Below are 15,643 nucleotides of genomic sequence, written 5' to 3' on the forward strand. Positions count from 1 at the left end.
CTTTCTTTGGTTGGGGAAGGTGGTAGAGCCATATCTAGAGCCTGGGCTTGCTGTTAACACATGAATTTTAGTATTTTTCTTTGTTAATTTTTTAAAAATGTTTTAATCGAATCTGGATACGTGCATGTAAGTATTGTATGCATGTGTTTGGTAAAAATATCTCAAAAGGAGAAAAAGGTTAAGAATTATAGTCAGAATTTACTTACAACTCCTTGAGAATACTGACATGGAAAATGCACAATATGCTGGCTGTTACTGGTATATTTAGAGTCTGACAGGCTGTGAAATATGGAACAATTTGAGTTTTGAAACTTTATTCTACATTCAATAGATATTTATTGGGAACCTAGCATGTGCCAGGCCCTGTTCTAGATGCTAGAGATAAAACAGTGAACATAGCTCTTACTTATGGAGCATTTTAACAGTGTGAGCAGAGAGCAACAAATAAAATACTGTACATGATGATAAGTTCTGGAATTCCTAACATGCCATTTCTGGATCATAGCCTCTTTCTCCCAAAGATTACAACTATCTAGTCTTCTGTGGTATTCATTTTCTAGCTTTTCTTTATAATTTTACCACTTAATTATGCATTCTGTGAACACTGTAGTTTTGCCTGTGAGCTTTACACAAACAGAATCTTCCAGTGTGGCTTCTGTTGTGTATGGCTTCTTTTGCTCAGCATTGCTTTTGTGAGATGTGGGTAACTAGTTCATTAGTTTTCATTGTATTCGTGGATCAGATTCATAGTAATCCATTGTATGAGGACTTAACTGCCAAATCGGCTTCAGAAAAAAAAGGTTTGAAGTAGACTTTTGTGGGGGTTTTTTTTGGAGAAAAATAATTGTATTCCTCTGTCTTTGGGGCAAGAATTGGATAAGCCTAGATTAGCCTGTCACTGGAGTATAACAGTTATGTGAAATATAGAAAGCTGCTTTTGGTGTTCATATGATGTTCACCTTGAAAAGTCAAAAGTCAAAACTAAAGTGTTTAGTTTTGAGGGTATTTTATGACTAAGGTCTTAAAATTCATCATCTTGAAGTATATTTTAGTAGGTACCCATTTACCTAACTCTGATCAGGCCAATAAAAGCCACAATCAGGTGAAATACATGCTTTGGACAAAACAAGTAAAAACAGGCCTACTTTTCAAAGTATAATTGTAGGAAATCTTTCCCACGGTGTCCTGTAAAGGAACTTTGGAAGATTTATTTACTGGTTGTTGGTTTTAACCGTGTTACGTGTTGAAGTATTTGATCAAACAAATTTATACCAACCCTTATTTTTCTGCTCTGTTGTCTATAAAATCAGAAGACAGCGGCCATGCAAGTAGATTTACATGTGTTGTCAATATGAGAAATGCATGTCAATAATAAATAGCCCCCCAATATTGAGCACTGATTCTGTGACAAATACTAAGTTACGTGTTTTGTGTGCATTATTTCATTTAATCTTAACAACTCTGTTAGGTACCACTATTCTATTTTAAATGTGAGGTTGCTTGATGCTTTATCCTGCTTATATGCTTTATAATTCATACATGCGCATGCTTATACGTTCGTGTGTTCTAAAGGAGTGTCACAGAGATGAGTGTGGAATGGTGTTAGGTGAGTTTTAGACCAGATAGGTAGCATGAATCATGAAAGCCGGGAGACACAGGGTACTGTGGCAGTCAGAGCGCAAGTGGATCTGAAGGAGGTAGCTGTTGCTCAGCTCCAGCTGATTGTTGGCATGGAAGAAGGCAAGGCAGGCCAGATCTTCCGGTTTTTCAAAACAGGTTGTAAATCTGGATTTTTATGTAAATTATCTTGATTTAAATGTCAGCTGATGTCATTTTTTATGCCTTTTTACTGTGAAATACAATATATAAAAGTACATAAAGCAGATGTACATTAATAAATTATTGTAAAATGAACACCCATGTAAACACCATCCAGGTCAAGGAATAAAATATTGCCAGCTTCTCAGAAGCTTCCCGCCTTGCCTGTTCCTAATAATATTACCCTAGTAAGGTACCCATTGTCTTGACCATAAGATCCATATGGTGATCTTCCTAAATAACACCTTTACTCCCCCAAGGCAGTCACTGTTTTGACTTTATGTTTTTAAGATTCGTATGTTGTTGTGTATGAATTCATTCATCTTCATTGCTGTATAGTGTTCTATTGCATGAATATACCACAGTTTATTCATTGTGCTCTTGATGGACATTTGCGTTATTTCCTAATTTGGGCTGTTAAGAGTAATGCTTCCATAAACACCTATACATTTCTCTTGGTGATCACACAGTTCTCTAAGATTTGTATTTAGGGATGGAATTGCTGCTGGATTATTTAGTGTATCTTCAATTTTAGTAATTGAAATAGTCATTGAATGATGTGTTTTCCAAAGAGGTTGTACCAGTTTATGCTCTTCATCATCAATGAATGAGAGTTTCTTTTGCTTTGTGTTTTCACCAGTACTTGGTGTTATTAGACACTTTAATTTTAGCCCTTTTGGTGGGTCTTTAGTACAATCTCATTGTAGTTTTAATTTGCATTTCTTTGGCTAGATGAGATTGAGCAACTTTTCATGTTTATAGCCTGCCTGTTCAAGTTTTTTGTCTACTTTTCTGTGGGACTTTTTCTTACTGATTTGCTTTATATTTTTTGGATAAAAGCTGGTTGATTGCATATATTTTAGATCTATTTTCCAACATGGTGGTTCTCTCTTAATGGTCTTTTCATTAATAGAAGTTCTTAATTTGAATGTGGTTTGAGGGTAGTGGCACAGCAAAAAAAAGTTTCGAGAGAGAGAACTGTCAGCCGGCCAGAGCCTGCACAGAGAGAGAGCAAGTAAAGGACGGAAAAGGTTATCCTTGAGTAACCCTAAGTTTAGTTGCTTTACTGTATGAGTTTAGGCTATGGAATCTGAACCTTGAGTCTTGCTTGATAGCTGTTTTCTCATCCATGAAATGCAGATGATGATGACAGTACCCATCTCAGGGTGGTTGTGCACTCTGCGCAATGCCCAGCATATAGTAAGCTGTTGTGTTAAGCTGTGTCTTTTTAAAAAACATTTTAAGTGCCCCCATCTTAATATTAGAGAAGAGGCATGCAGGAATTAGGGTTTTCTGTGTGTGCATCCGTGTATGAACATTTAATTTGTGTATTTATGTATGTATATATTTATTTATTTGATACTGGACATAGATTGGCCTATAAGTTAGATGTCCCAGTCCAGCAAGATGTGCTGTGGTTTCAGAGAAGTCCATGGGCTCTGAGATACTTTTGAAAAATTTATTACAATAGCATTAAGTAAGACATGCAATCTGTATTCTGATGGATTAGAGAATAGAAATTAAAGACCATTCCAAATCCAGTGCACAGTTGGAATATCTACCGGTATGGTGAGTGATTAGCAAATTCTGTTCAGTTTTTAACTCTTGAGCACTTTGTAGTTTTCCACTTGTTCTGTCTGTACTTTCTAGCAACCCCTAAAACTCCCCTCCACTCCCCCAACATACATATACATACATACATACATATATACATACATACATACATTATAGTCTCTCTGGATTCCTGTAATAGCTCCCTAAGTATAATATATCCCTTCTTTCTCACTCTTTCCAAAATCCAAGTTTTATTAGTTCCCCACCCCAACACAACCTCTTCCTAAAACTCATAGACTTCTTACTGCCTTTAGAAGTAAGACCAAAATCCATGCAATGGTCATTAAGCTCCCTCTGGATTATTTGACCCCTGCCTATTCCTCTGGCCTCATCTTGCATCTTTCTCCTCCTTGCTCTGTGTTCTTAAACTATGCTGTCATCTTTTTGGTTCCTAGTAGATGTTGCACTTCCGCCAAGTTTCTTTGAGTTTCTCTCATGGCACTGTTTTTCTTTCCTTTGTAGTATTTACGTAAGCCTGTGATTATATATTTAGTTGTGAATTTTTTTTCTCCCACTAGATTGTAAGCTCCATGAGAACAAAGGTCAATCCTGATTGTGCCCTATTATTCACAGAACTTAACACAGTGTCTAACATATAATAAACTCTCAAATACTATTTGAGTGAAAGAAGGAACCCGAGGGCTCTTGCACATACTGTTTTTCTACCTGGAAAGCTTCCCTACCTTCATCCCTCATTCACCAAGCACCTGTTCCAGTTCTGTTCCTCAAGAACCATGTCCTGAGCCCCCAGATTAGGTCAGAACTCTCCTTTAAGCTCTGTATACTTTCTCTTTGTAACACTAGGGCAACTTCTACTTATTTTCTGCTGGTTATTTGGTTAATATCTGATGTCCTTCCTAGACTTAGAGTGGCCTTTTAAATAATATGTTACTCACTTACTGGTAATAGACCAGATTAAAGTCAGCCTAGAGATTCCTAGAAGGTACTAGCACATCTCCAGATCTAGCTGCATTTTTCTTTTCTGAGGGGAGGGGGCTGCTGAAGTAGCCATCCCATGGAAACTTTACTTACTGGCCTGGCATCTTGGTAGCAGCATTCTTTGGGTCTTCCCTAGGGATCAGTAATTAATTTCTGGTCCCCTCATTAAGGAGTGCGCTGGTTGGATGAGCACCAGGTGTTGTATGGAAGTGTTGATCACTATATTGTATACCTGAAACTGATATAACACTGTATGTTAACTAGCTGGAATTTAAATAAAAGCTTAAAAAAAAAACACAAGGAAGACCTACAGCTGGCCAAAAGACGCATGAGAAGTTGCTTAACATCACTAATCATTAGGGAAAAAGCAAATCAAAACTACAGTGAGATACTACCTCACACCTGTCAGAATGGCTAAAATCAAGAACACAAGAAACAACAGGTGTTGGCGAGAATGTGAAGAAAGGAGAACCCTCTTGTACTGTTGGTGGGAATGCAAACTGGTGCAGCCACTCCAGAAAACACTATGGAGGTTCCTCAGAAAGTAGAAAATAGAACTACCCTAAGATCCAGCAATTACACTACTAGGTATTTACCCAAAGGATACAAAAATATTAAGTCTTAGGGAATACGTGCACCTTAATGTTTGTAGCAGCATTATCAATAATAGCCAAATTATGGAAACAATCCAAGTGTCTATCATCTGATGAATGGATAAAGATGTGGTATATATATATACAATGGACTATTACTCAGCCATCAAAAGAACTAAATGTTGTCATTTGCAAGGACATGGATGGAGCTACAGAGTGTAATGAAGCGAAATAAACCAGTCAGAGAAAGACAAATACATGATTTCACTCATGTGGAATTTAAGAAACAAAACAAGCAAAGGGTGGGAGGGTGAAGAGAGCGAGAGAAACCAAGAAATAGACTCTTAAGTATAGAGAACAAACTGTTGGTTGTGGGATGGGGGTGGGTGAAATAAGTGATGGGGAGGGGGAGTAAGGAGCACACTTGGGATAAGCACCAGGTGTTATATGGAAGTGTTGAATCACTATATTGACACCTGAAACTAATTTTTTAATAGATATTTTGATTTTCTTTAAAGATTTTATTCATTTGAGAGAGAGGGAGAGAGAATGAGTGCGCATGAGCAGGGGGGAGGGGCAGAGGGAGAGGGAGAAACAGACTCCCTGCTGAGCAGGAAGCCCAATGCGGGGCCCAATCCCGGACCCCAAGATCATGACCTGTGTCAAAGGCAGACACTTCATGGACTGAGCCACCCAGGCGCCCCCACCTGAAATTAATATTACACAGTATGTTAACTATATTGGAATTTAAAGATTTATTTATTTTTATTTATTTGACAGAGAGAGACAGCGAGAGAGGGAACACAAGCAGGCAGAGTGGGAGAGGGAGAAGCAGGCGTCCCACTGAGCAGGGAGCCCGATGTGGGCCTCGATCCCAGGACCCTGGGATATGACCTGAGCCGAAGGCGGACGCTTAACGACTGAGCCACCCAGGCGCCCCTATATTGGAATTTAAATAAGAACTTTAAAAAAAATTTCCTAGTCCCCTCAATTTATCTTCCTTTTTTTTTTTTTTTCAAGATTTTATTTATTCATTTGACAGAGACAGAGATAGCGAGAGCAGGAACACAAGCAGCGGGAGTGGGAGAGGGAGAAGCAGGCTTCCCTCGGAAGAGGGAGCCTGATGTGGGACTCGATCCCAGGACTCTGGGATCATGACCTGAGCCGAAGGCAGACGCCTAATGACTGAGCCACCCAGGCGCCCCCTATCTTCCTTTTTTTTTAAGTGGAAGAATTTCATATCCATACAAAAGTGATGTAGAGTATAAAAAATCCCCACATTACCATCACCAGGTACAGTTACCATATTATGGCCAGTTTCATCTATACTTCCAGGGCATTATATCCTTGCTCCCGCATTATTTTGAAGGAAATACCAGGCTTTTTTATCTGTCAGTATTTGAGTATATATCTCTGAAAGATAAGAATTATTTTTAAAAAGAACGGTAATGACCATTATCACACTTTAAAAATAAATTCTAAATCCAAAATTCAGTGTTTAGTCAATGTAAAGTTTCCAATTGTCATAAGTATGAACTTCACTTTCTATGTATTTTTTAAAAAATCAGGATTCAAATAAGGTCCTCTTGTGTGGTTGTTTGGTGTATCTCCTAATTCTCTTAAACTATAAGGTTCCCCCGGGGCACCTGGCTGGTGGAGTTTACAACTCCTGATCTCGGGGTTGTGAGTTCGAGTCCCACGATGGGTGTGGAGATTGCTTAAAAATAAAATCTTTAGAGCCTGGGTGGCTCAGTTGGTTAAGCATCTGCCTTCAGCTCAGGTCAGGATCCTGGAGTCCTGGGATCGAGTCCCACATTGGGTTCCCTGCTCGGTGGGGAATCTGCTCCTGCTGCTGTTCATTCTCTCTCCCTCTCTCTCTCTCTCATTCTCTCTCTCTTTCTCTCTCTCGTCAAAAAAATTTTCTTTCAAAGAGGAATTCACCTGAGTTCTAGTATTTATATGGTTTTATTTTTTACATTTAGATCTATAATTGTTTTGGAGTTTATTCTTGTGCATGGTGAAATATAGATCTAATATTATGTTTTTTCCAAATGACTGACTAGTTGTTCCAGCACCATTTGATTAACAAGTACATCCTTTACACCAGCAGTTAGAGATGTTACCTTTCTCATATCCTAATTTGCTATTTATTTTGGTGGTCTATTTCTGGATTTTCCATTCTATTCCACTGGTCTATTTCTCTAATCATGTACCAGTACCACACTTCTCATTATAGAATCCTTATAGTATGTCTTAATTAAGAGGCCTTTAACTGGTAGGGCTAGTTCCCCCCGGTAGGTTTTTTGTTTTGTTTTGTTTTGTTTTAGCCTGTTATTACACTCAAATGGAAACATATAGTATGTGTTCTTTTAATGTCTGGCTTGTTTTGTTCAACTTGAACAACATTGTGAGATTCCTCCATATTGGTTCATGTAGTTGTACTTTATTCATTTCATGGCTGTATAATATTGCATCGAGTGAATGTTGTAATGGTTTTCTATTTTATTGCTGATGGGCCTTAGGTTGTTTTTGGCTTTTGATTATTCAGAATAGTGCTTTTGTGAATATTCTTGTAGTGAATGTACACACTTTTGTTCAGTGATCATAGTGTTATGCATATTGGCAGATTTCAAAGTGGTTATACCAGTTTACACTCCCACTAGTAGTGAGTTCTGATTAGATTGTTCACTAACACTACATATTTTCTTTCTCATATTAGCTCATTGTGTGAATTTCTAGTATCCTTTCGTTGTGTTTTTAATTTGTATTCCCCTTTTCATTAATGAAATATAGCACTTTTCCCACATGCTTATTGGCCATTTTGATACCTTCTTTTGTGAAGTTTCTTCCTCGAGTCCTTAGCGCATCTGTTCTATTAGACTGTCTTTTATTGATAGCAATTCTCTGTGTGTTCTGGATATGAACACTATGTTGGATATATAGATACTAGCAGGTTTTTTATTTTTTGACAACAGATCAAGTTTATTAAACTTTTATATATCTGCCATTAGCATTACTTTAAAAACCCAGTTTTACATGAAAATTAATGATGTTGCTCTTTGTTGTATTTGGGAAAAGTCATCAAGTTTTACCTACGTGGCTTGCATTAAAACTGGTATATTTACTCTCTTCCTGTTGAATCTTGAGCAATTACTATTGCCACCTTACTGGTAAGATTTTCAGCCTCAAGATGCCTGATCTTAGAAGCAGGAGGGAGCTCCCTGAACAGTGTGTCTAAGGGAGGCTTACCAGTTGAAACACAGCTTGTCACCTTTTGTGCCTTACACATTTTGTGATTCGTTTAAAATAGTTTTAGGGTGTGATTCACTTAAAATAGTTTTGGGGGGTGCCTGGGTGGTCCAGTCAGTTAAGCGTCCAACTCTTGGTTTCAGTTCAGGTCATGATCTCATGGGTGGTGAGATGCAGCCCAACGTGGGGCCCTGTGCTCAGTGGGGAATCTGCTTGCAGATTTTCTCCCTCTGCCCTCCCCAGCGCCCCCCCACCCTGTGCCCACATGCGGACTCTCTCTCACTCTCTTTCTCTCTCAAATAAATAAATCTTTAAAGAAAAAATAGTTTCAGGGTTTAAGGTGAAGTAAGAAGTCTGATTTTAAAGAAGTGTGACCTGTTGAGTCTGCATATTTGGTCTGTTTTCCATTGAGTGCTTTGTTGTGTATCATGGTTTTTCATGTATCTTATTTAAAAATTGAAAAGTTTTTTTTTTTTTAAGATTTTATTTATTTATTTGAGAGAGAGAGCACATGAGAGGGGGGAGGGTCAGAGGGAGGAGCAGACTCCCCGCAGAGCAGGGAGCCCGATGTGGGACTCGATCCCGGGACTCCAGGATCATGACCTGAGCCGAAGGCAGTCGCTTAACCAACTGAGCCACCCAGGTGCCCGAAAAGATTTTTTAAAACTTCTTTATTTTGAACTTAGAGAAGAGTTTTAAAAATACTAGTTTCCTTATACCCCTCATTGCACTCCCCTTAACATTTTATACGGCCATAGAACAATTATCAAGGATAAGAAATTAACATTGATAAAATAATATTAAACTACAGACTGTATTCAAATATTGCCAGTTTTCAGGATTCTACATTGCATTTGGTTGTTACTCCCCGTTGGAGTCTTTGAATCTGTAACAGACTCTCAGTCTTCCCTCTGTATTTTATGACCTTTATATTTTTGAAGAGAATTGATCTGTTATTTTGTAGAATGCCCCTCAATTTACTTTGTCTGGTACTTTCTTATGATTAGAATGAGATGATACATTTTTGGCAAAAACTATAAAAATCATAATGTGTCCTTGATGCATCATATCAAGGGGTTCATGATGTTGATTTGTATTATTGGTGTTTACCTTGATCACTTGTTTAAGGTGGCATTTCTCCACTGTAAAGTTACTATATTTTTGTAATTGATAAATATTTTGGAGGAGATAATTTGAGAATGTGCTAATCCTGTTACTCCTCAAACTTTCACCCACTAATTTTAGCATCTATTGGTGGATCTCACCTGCAACCCCATCTCATTTGTGGGGTTTGCCTGATGATAATTTTGTTTCCCTTTTTCTTTCCATGTTTGTTAATTGTAAGTAAGGAGTGCTGTTCATTTCCCATTTATTTATTTGATTATATTGGTATGGACTCATGAATATCTATTTTATTTTATGGGTTAAAATCTAATACTATCATTATTTACTTTCTTGCTCAAGTTATTCCAACTTTGGCTGTTAGAACTCCTTCAGGTTGGTTGCTGTGTTCTTTGAGCAGACATCACCCCTTTTTTCAAGCAGTCCCTTAATTTCTGGTATCACATGATATTCCAGGTTAATCTTACATATTTTCACCCTGAAGCCAACCACTTCTCCACAGAATCCTGGTTGATGTTATTAGAGGATAATATTTAGAAATTTAGATCTCCATGACGGTTGTGCTCACTGTAGTTGGGTTTTTTTGTTTGTTTGCTTGCTTCCAGGCTTTTTCAGCAGATAGAGCTAAAAAATAAATATATGTATAATAATCTGTGCATATCTACATGATTCTTTCTGTATCTGTATATATGTCTAAAACCATGGGTTTATGCTTAGAGTCCAGTCTAATGGAGTTCATTTTAGCCTTCCTCCTTTTCTTACAACTTTTTTCTCTCAACAGTAGAAACCCAGCTCTCATTATAGTATATTTACTGCTTGGTTCACTTCTAGTATACATACAAAATAGTTTCAAACTTACACCCATACCTCCAGGAGAAAGACTTCTTAACTAGGCTACAGAATTTCTATATAGTTCTTTTTGTTTTTGGCCTTACAGCATTCAGTCAAGATACTGTTTTCCACAGTTACTTTTTTCTTTTCCACAGTTAAAGTTCTTTTCGTCCCTGCCTTATTCATTTGTAATAGAGTTAGGTTCATTTGTTACTGTTTGTATTCCATTTTTGGTACTCTCCCCTACCCCCATACTTTTGTTTTAATGTTTGGTTTGGTTTGGTTTGGTTGTTTTTTTGATATGAGAAGGATATATATGGTGAAACAATATTGTGGTTCTAAGAGTCAGAGCTACGTAAAAAGATACACTCAGTCATCCCTGCCACCCCAGTCCCTTTTCCCTTCCTACCTGGAAAGTATTTGAAAAGTCCTTTATCCATCTTGAAGCCATTACAAAATGTCAACCTAAAAAAGAAAGGAGAGAGAGAGAGAAAGAAAGAAAAGAGTCAACCTAAATATGATTTGATTTTTGATAACTGGAAAGCACTCAAAGTTTTCTATAGTGTCTGTAACTGTCCCTGATGAGAATTTCTCAATGTTTAATGTATGTATAATGGTAACTTAGTTAAGCTGATATCCTTTCACGTTGATCTAAGGGCAGTGGCAAATACAGTGATTTATTTGTAAACTTGTATTTTAATGTTTTCTGATCATATTTATCATTTGTCTCCTAAATTGCCAACCAAGGAGTTGACAGAATAAAGTAGTTGAAAATTTAACTGATGTTGAGTATAGTGGGGTCTTAGATATTAAATATACTTACTTTGTATTGAGACTGTCATCCTGTAGTTGCTACATTCTTATTTTGATCATTATTTGAATTCTTAAGCTTAGTGAGTTCTTAACTTATATTTGAGAAGTTTGTTGAATCCCTGAGTGTCTCCCAAGACCTTTCTTCATTTGACTTTAGATTTATCTTGGACATCTCCATTTTGCTTGTTTACTTGACAGTCCTTTGGATCAATCCAAATATGTATTTTCCCTACCTTTTAACACGTACTCTAGTCTTTTTCTTTGTACTAGATTTGTATAGCAGTGATCACAATTGAAATTAAATACTTACTTGAAAAGTCAAGGAGGGCAGGGGTCATCTGTTTTATTCACTAAACTTAGGTTGTACTTTTTAAGTTCCTGGCTCAACCTGATCTCAGTAGATAATCTTGCATTTTATTTTGCGTGGAAAATAGCTCAAAACAAAACAAAAACACTTTGGAGAGCAGAAGAATTCGGAAATAATTCAGTGTAGTAGCTCTGCCCACATAAGGACCCCAGAGAGAGAGCGCCACTTGATTTTCCTAATGGAGGACAGCAAGTTACCAAGTGTTCAGCAGGCTGCCTCATTTAAGAGATAGTACTGACTAAACCATTCTAGGTATATATTTAATATTTAAAGGTCCAACAATTTAAAAAACATATGGAAATTTTATTCTTTTGTGATATCTTCCATTTTTATATTTTATTTTGGTGTATTCTCTGAACAAGTATTTTGTATTAGCTCATTGATTTTCCTGTATCCTCACTGGCTGTTCCTTTTCAAGTTCTTTGGTTCTTCCTTTTCCCCCCTAAAATATTTGTATTTAACAGGGTCATCTTAGTCCTTGGGTAATTGGATCTTTTCTCTTGGGTTCAATACTACTTTGTTGATTACTTCTGGATCCTTATCTACTCCCGATCTCAGTCTTGGTCTTCAGCCCTGTATATCCAGCTCCCTACTGCCTGTGTCTCTGCTTCGATAGTTCCACAGGCACCTTCAATTTAAGATGTCTAAAACTGAGTTTGTAATCTTTTCTTCTTCCTGCCTTTTACTCAGCTACCCAATTCAGAAACCTATCGCCATCTTTCACTTACCCTCTTTTCACTTTAACTTTCTAACTGGTCTCCCTGCCTTAGATCCATCTTCCCGGTAACAGCCTTCAGAATGAGGTCGGGCTATGTCACGTGATTGCCTGAAATTCCTTCGTGTTTTCCCATTGAGTTTCAAGTCCTTAGCATTATATTACAAGGCCTATTGTAATGGCACTTTTGCAGCTTCTCTTTTTACCCTTTCCTCTTCCACAAATTGTACGACTCAGCCATCTCAAAGCCAGCTTTATGTGCAGCATCAACAACCTTGCTGATGTGATGTTTCCTTTGAAACATCTCTCCCCAGTTTAACTGGTCATTCTCCAAGCTTGAACTTGAATATTGCTTTCTCTGGGACTCTGTCTCTGATCTTTAACAGGCAGAATCCTCCTCTTCTACACCATTTATGTAGTGTTATAAACTTTCTCCTTGAGCCCTTTAGGGAGAAAGAGGTATCTATTTTTGGCATCCACAAAGCTTAGCATAGCTGGTAAATGTTTGTTGAATGAATGAAGGGTTGCTTTTAAAATAACAGCCGTAAGATGGTAAAACTTAACTGACTATAAATCTTGATCTATATCTAGATAATGTTTAGGAGCTAAGATTTTCCTTCATTTGTAGAACAGTTGCGTTATTTTATTCTATTTTGGATTTGGTTTTATTCCAATTACAGGTTCATCTTGTTTTGTCAGTTCTTGTGTCCTCCTGCCTTTTTCCGCATTTGATCTGTAATCAGCCCTAAAGGACAGCAGAACTGCTTAGAATTGGGATCTGAAGTTTTGGCAGGAATCCCTTCAGAGTTGGTGATCTGAGTAGTGCCTTCGCCAGCTGGAGCTTAGAACAAAGAAACTAAACAAACTCTTGGCAGATTCTGAAATGCAGCTTTTCGCTTCTTCAGAAATTGTGATTCTAGTCAGTTGATGCTGACTTAGAAATGTATGTAGAACTCAGAATCCAGTAGTCACGAATTGCAATCACTCTTCATGCCTGCAATACCTGCAATATGTAGCCTGTTTGAAATTGGAATTATAATTGGACTACAATGAGAATTAAAGTCTAACAGAATCTTGGAGCCAGAAAGGACCTTTTACTTGAGATAATTTCATCCAGTTCTTTAATATTACAGGTAAGAAAAAGAAGGTCACCTATCTAGTATGACAGATTTGGACTCTGATCTCAGTATTTCTGGTTTAGTTCATTTTCTGTTTTTATTTATTTATTTATTTTTTAATATGGAACTTTTTTTTTTTTTAAGATTTTTATTTATTTATTTGACAGAGAGAGAGACAGTGAGAGAGGGAACACAAGCAGGAGGAGTGGGAGAGGGAGAAGCAGGCTTCCCACTGAGCGGGGAGCCCGATGCTGGGCTTGATCCCAGGACCCCGGGGATCATGACCTGAGCCGAAGGCAGACCCTTAACAACTGAGCCACCCAGGCACCCCTCATTTTCTGTTTTTAACAGCATCTTTCCAGGTTACTAGGGAATAATAGTGCTGGAATCGTGCTTAAAGGAGTAACACTTTTTTCCTGGGTCTCCCAGAAACTTAAATGCTTTGGGAATGAGACTATAGATTTACCAGAAGATCCTTGTCCAAGTTATGCAATTATGCATTGTTTTTCTTTTTAATAAGAAACGAGAAGCAAGTTTACAATAAGGATGTTGAGTTTTAACAGTCATTTATTTGAATAGGTGATAGATGAACTTGATAAAACACTATAAAAGGGGTCATAGTGAAAACGTAAGGTATTAGGTATTTTTCCAAAGGAAACCCTCTGCTCCCCCTTTTCTAAAGTATAAAAATTCTCAGTCATTAATGAACATTTTTTCTTTTTGTAGTGCTTATGAAAATAGTGTTTGATTTATTAGTATAAAAACTGTTTTATATCAGTTTTAGCCTTCAATTTCTGAGTGATTTATTTTAAGAACTCCCCTCCCCAGTTTATTATGATCATTTTCTTTTTTTTAAGTTTTTTTTTTTATTTATTTGAGAGAGAGAATGATCATTTTAGAACATAGCAAAGTTGAAAGAATTTTACAATGGATACTTGAATATTGACAAATAAGAGTCTACCATTATATTTTACTGTATTTGCATTATCACAAATCGATTTCTTCATCTATTCACTTCTCTGTTCATTCAGAACTCCTCATAAGGTCTGCATAGTTATTATACAAACAGCTATGGATAGAATTTTGCTGCTTTTGCCACTGAAGTAACCAAAGGCTAGAGAGTAGAGAGGGAGGACATGCTTCCTGATTTAAACTGGGACTACAGTTTTTTGTTTTGTTTTGTTTTGTTTTGTGGTTTAAGTGATAGGATTGGCAAGGCATAATATTATGGATTAAATTGGTTTAATGTGCTGGTCAAGAGCCAGCACAACTAACTGCCTTTTTAATGTCTCATTCTCTATTGCCTTCTTGTACTACCTAAGTCTCCCTTGTGGTAAATCAAGCTAATAAGGCTATGTTTGGCTTTAAAAGAAAAATGAGCTATTATATTACCCTCTCTTGGGAAACCATTGAATTAGTTGAGATGTGTACTTTTCTAATTCCTCCAACAAAGAAACGTATCAATTTTGATTGGAATGCCGAGAACAGTTGTTTTAGTATTTTTAGTTTTTCCCTTACCCAAACAAAATAAATTTCTCTTACTGCACTTCTCTTGAAGCTTGTACATTAAGACCTTAATGTATTAGATCCCTTACCAACAGTAGAATAAATACTTTTTATAATCAACAATAAAACAAAATAATCTTAAATACTATTTGGTTTCCTAAAACAGTGAATAATAGATATTTGAAGTTTCAAAGGGGATTTGGTGAATGTGGTTTAAAAGATATTGGTAGGTTATTCTGATTAGGAATGAAGAAAGGAAAGCAAAAGGATAAAATACCTAGTGAAAAAATGTTACTCATAATCACTTCCCTTTGAAGATGATCATTTTTAACATTTTGTGTCCTTGTAGCCTTCCTTTTACTACTCATGTTTAAACATAATTAGGATAACAATGTATAAGCTGTTTCATAACCTGCTTTTCTCTCCTTAACATTAAATGAATTTTCTTGTTTGATTAATATTCTTTTACAAAATGAAAAGCTGGTCATTAAAATCACATGGAGGATGATAAACTGCTTCATACCAAAGAGGGTGTTACCAAGGTACTTGCCTGTTGTCAGATCACTTTCCCTTTACACTGATAGGGAAGAGATTAAAAAGGCAGTGAAGCAATGCTACTGGTTAAAGTGGATCAAGAAAAGATGAGCTTAGAGCTATGCAAGCAGTTCTCATTTTTAATAAGTCAGCTAAGATTGGACAAACTGGCAATTATTGCAGATATTTTTATCATGTATATTTCAGTAGGACTCTCGATGTTTAGCAGAATTACTCATATCATCGTTGCTTCACATTGATGGAGGAATTTTTTTTTTAATACATTAAATCCTGGTCAGTTTTTGTGAAAAAACAGAACAGCTTTGTTTCTAGCAGAGGTCTCATTAAAGGGAGGTTTTGCTGCATTTCATCGGAAGATTGAAACAAAACTCTGGTAAGGTTGGTAGTTCTTATCTATGGGAGT

The 15,643-nt window shown here is 36.9% G+C and overlaps 1 protein-coding gene across 15 annotated transcripts in view; it reads left to right on the forward strand.

Annotated features, from left to right (window-relative positions):
- TJP1 (tight junction protein 1) overlaps positions 1–15,643 on the forward strand; it is a 239,816-nt gene that overhangs the window by 137,440 nt on the left and 86,733 nt on the right. Inside the window, exon 1 of one of the 15 annotated variants that reach the window (XM_032391268.1) lies at positions 8,909–13,194. The exons of the other annotated variants lie outside the window; for them this stretch is intronic. The gene's annotated coding sequence lies outside the window, so the exon portion shown is untranslated. Of the gene's footprint in view, positions 1–8,908; positions 13,195–15,643 lie in introns of those variants that run through there. 15 annotated transcript variants of the gene reach the window in all.

The sequence above is a fragment of the Phoca vitulina genome, unplaced genomic scaffold (assembly GCF_004348235.1).
Source record: "Phoca vitulina isolate PV1807 unplaced genomic scaffold, GSC_HSeal_1.0 scaffold61, whole genome shotgun sequence".
Lineage (NCBI taxonomy): Eukaryota > Metazoa > Chordata > Mammalia > Carnivora > Phocidae > Phoca > Phoca vitulina.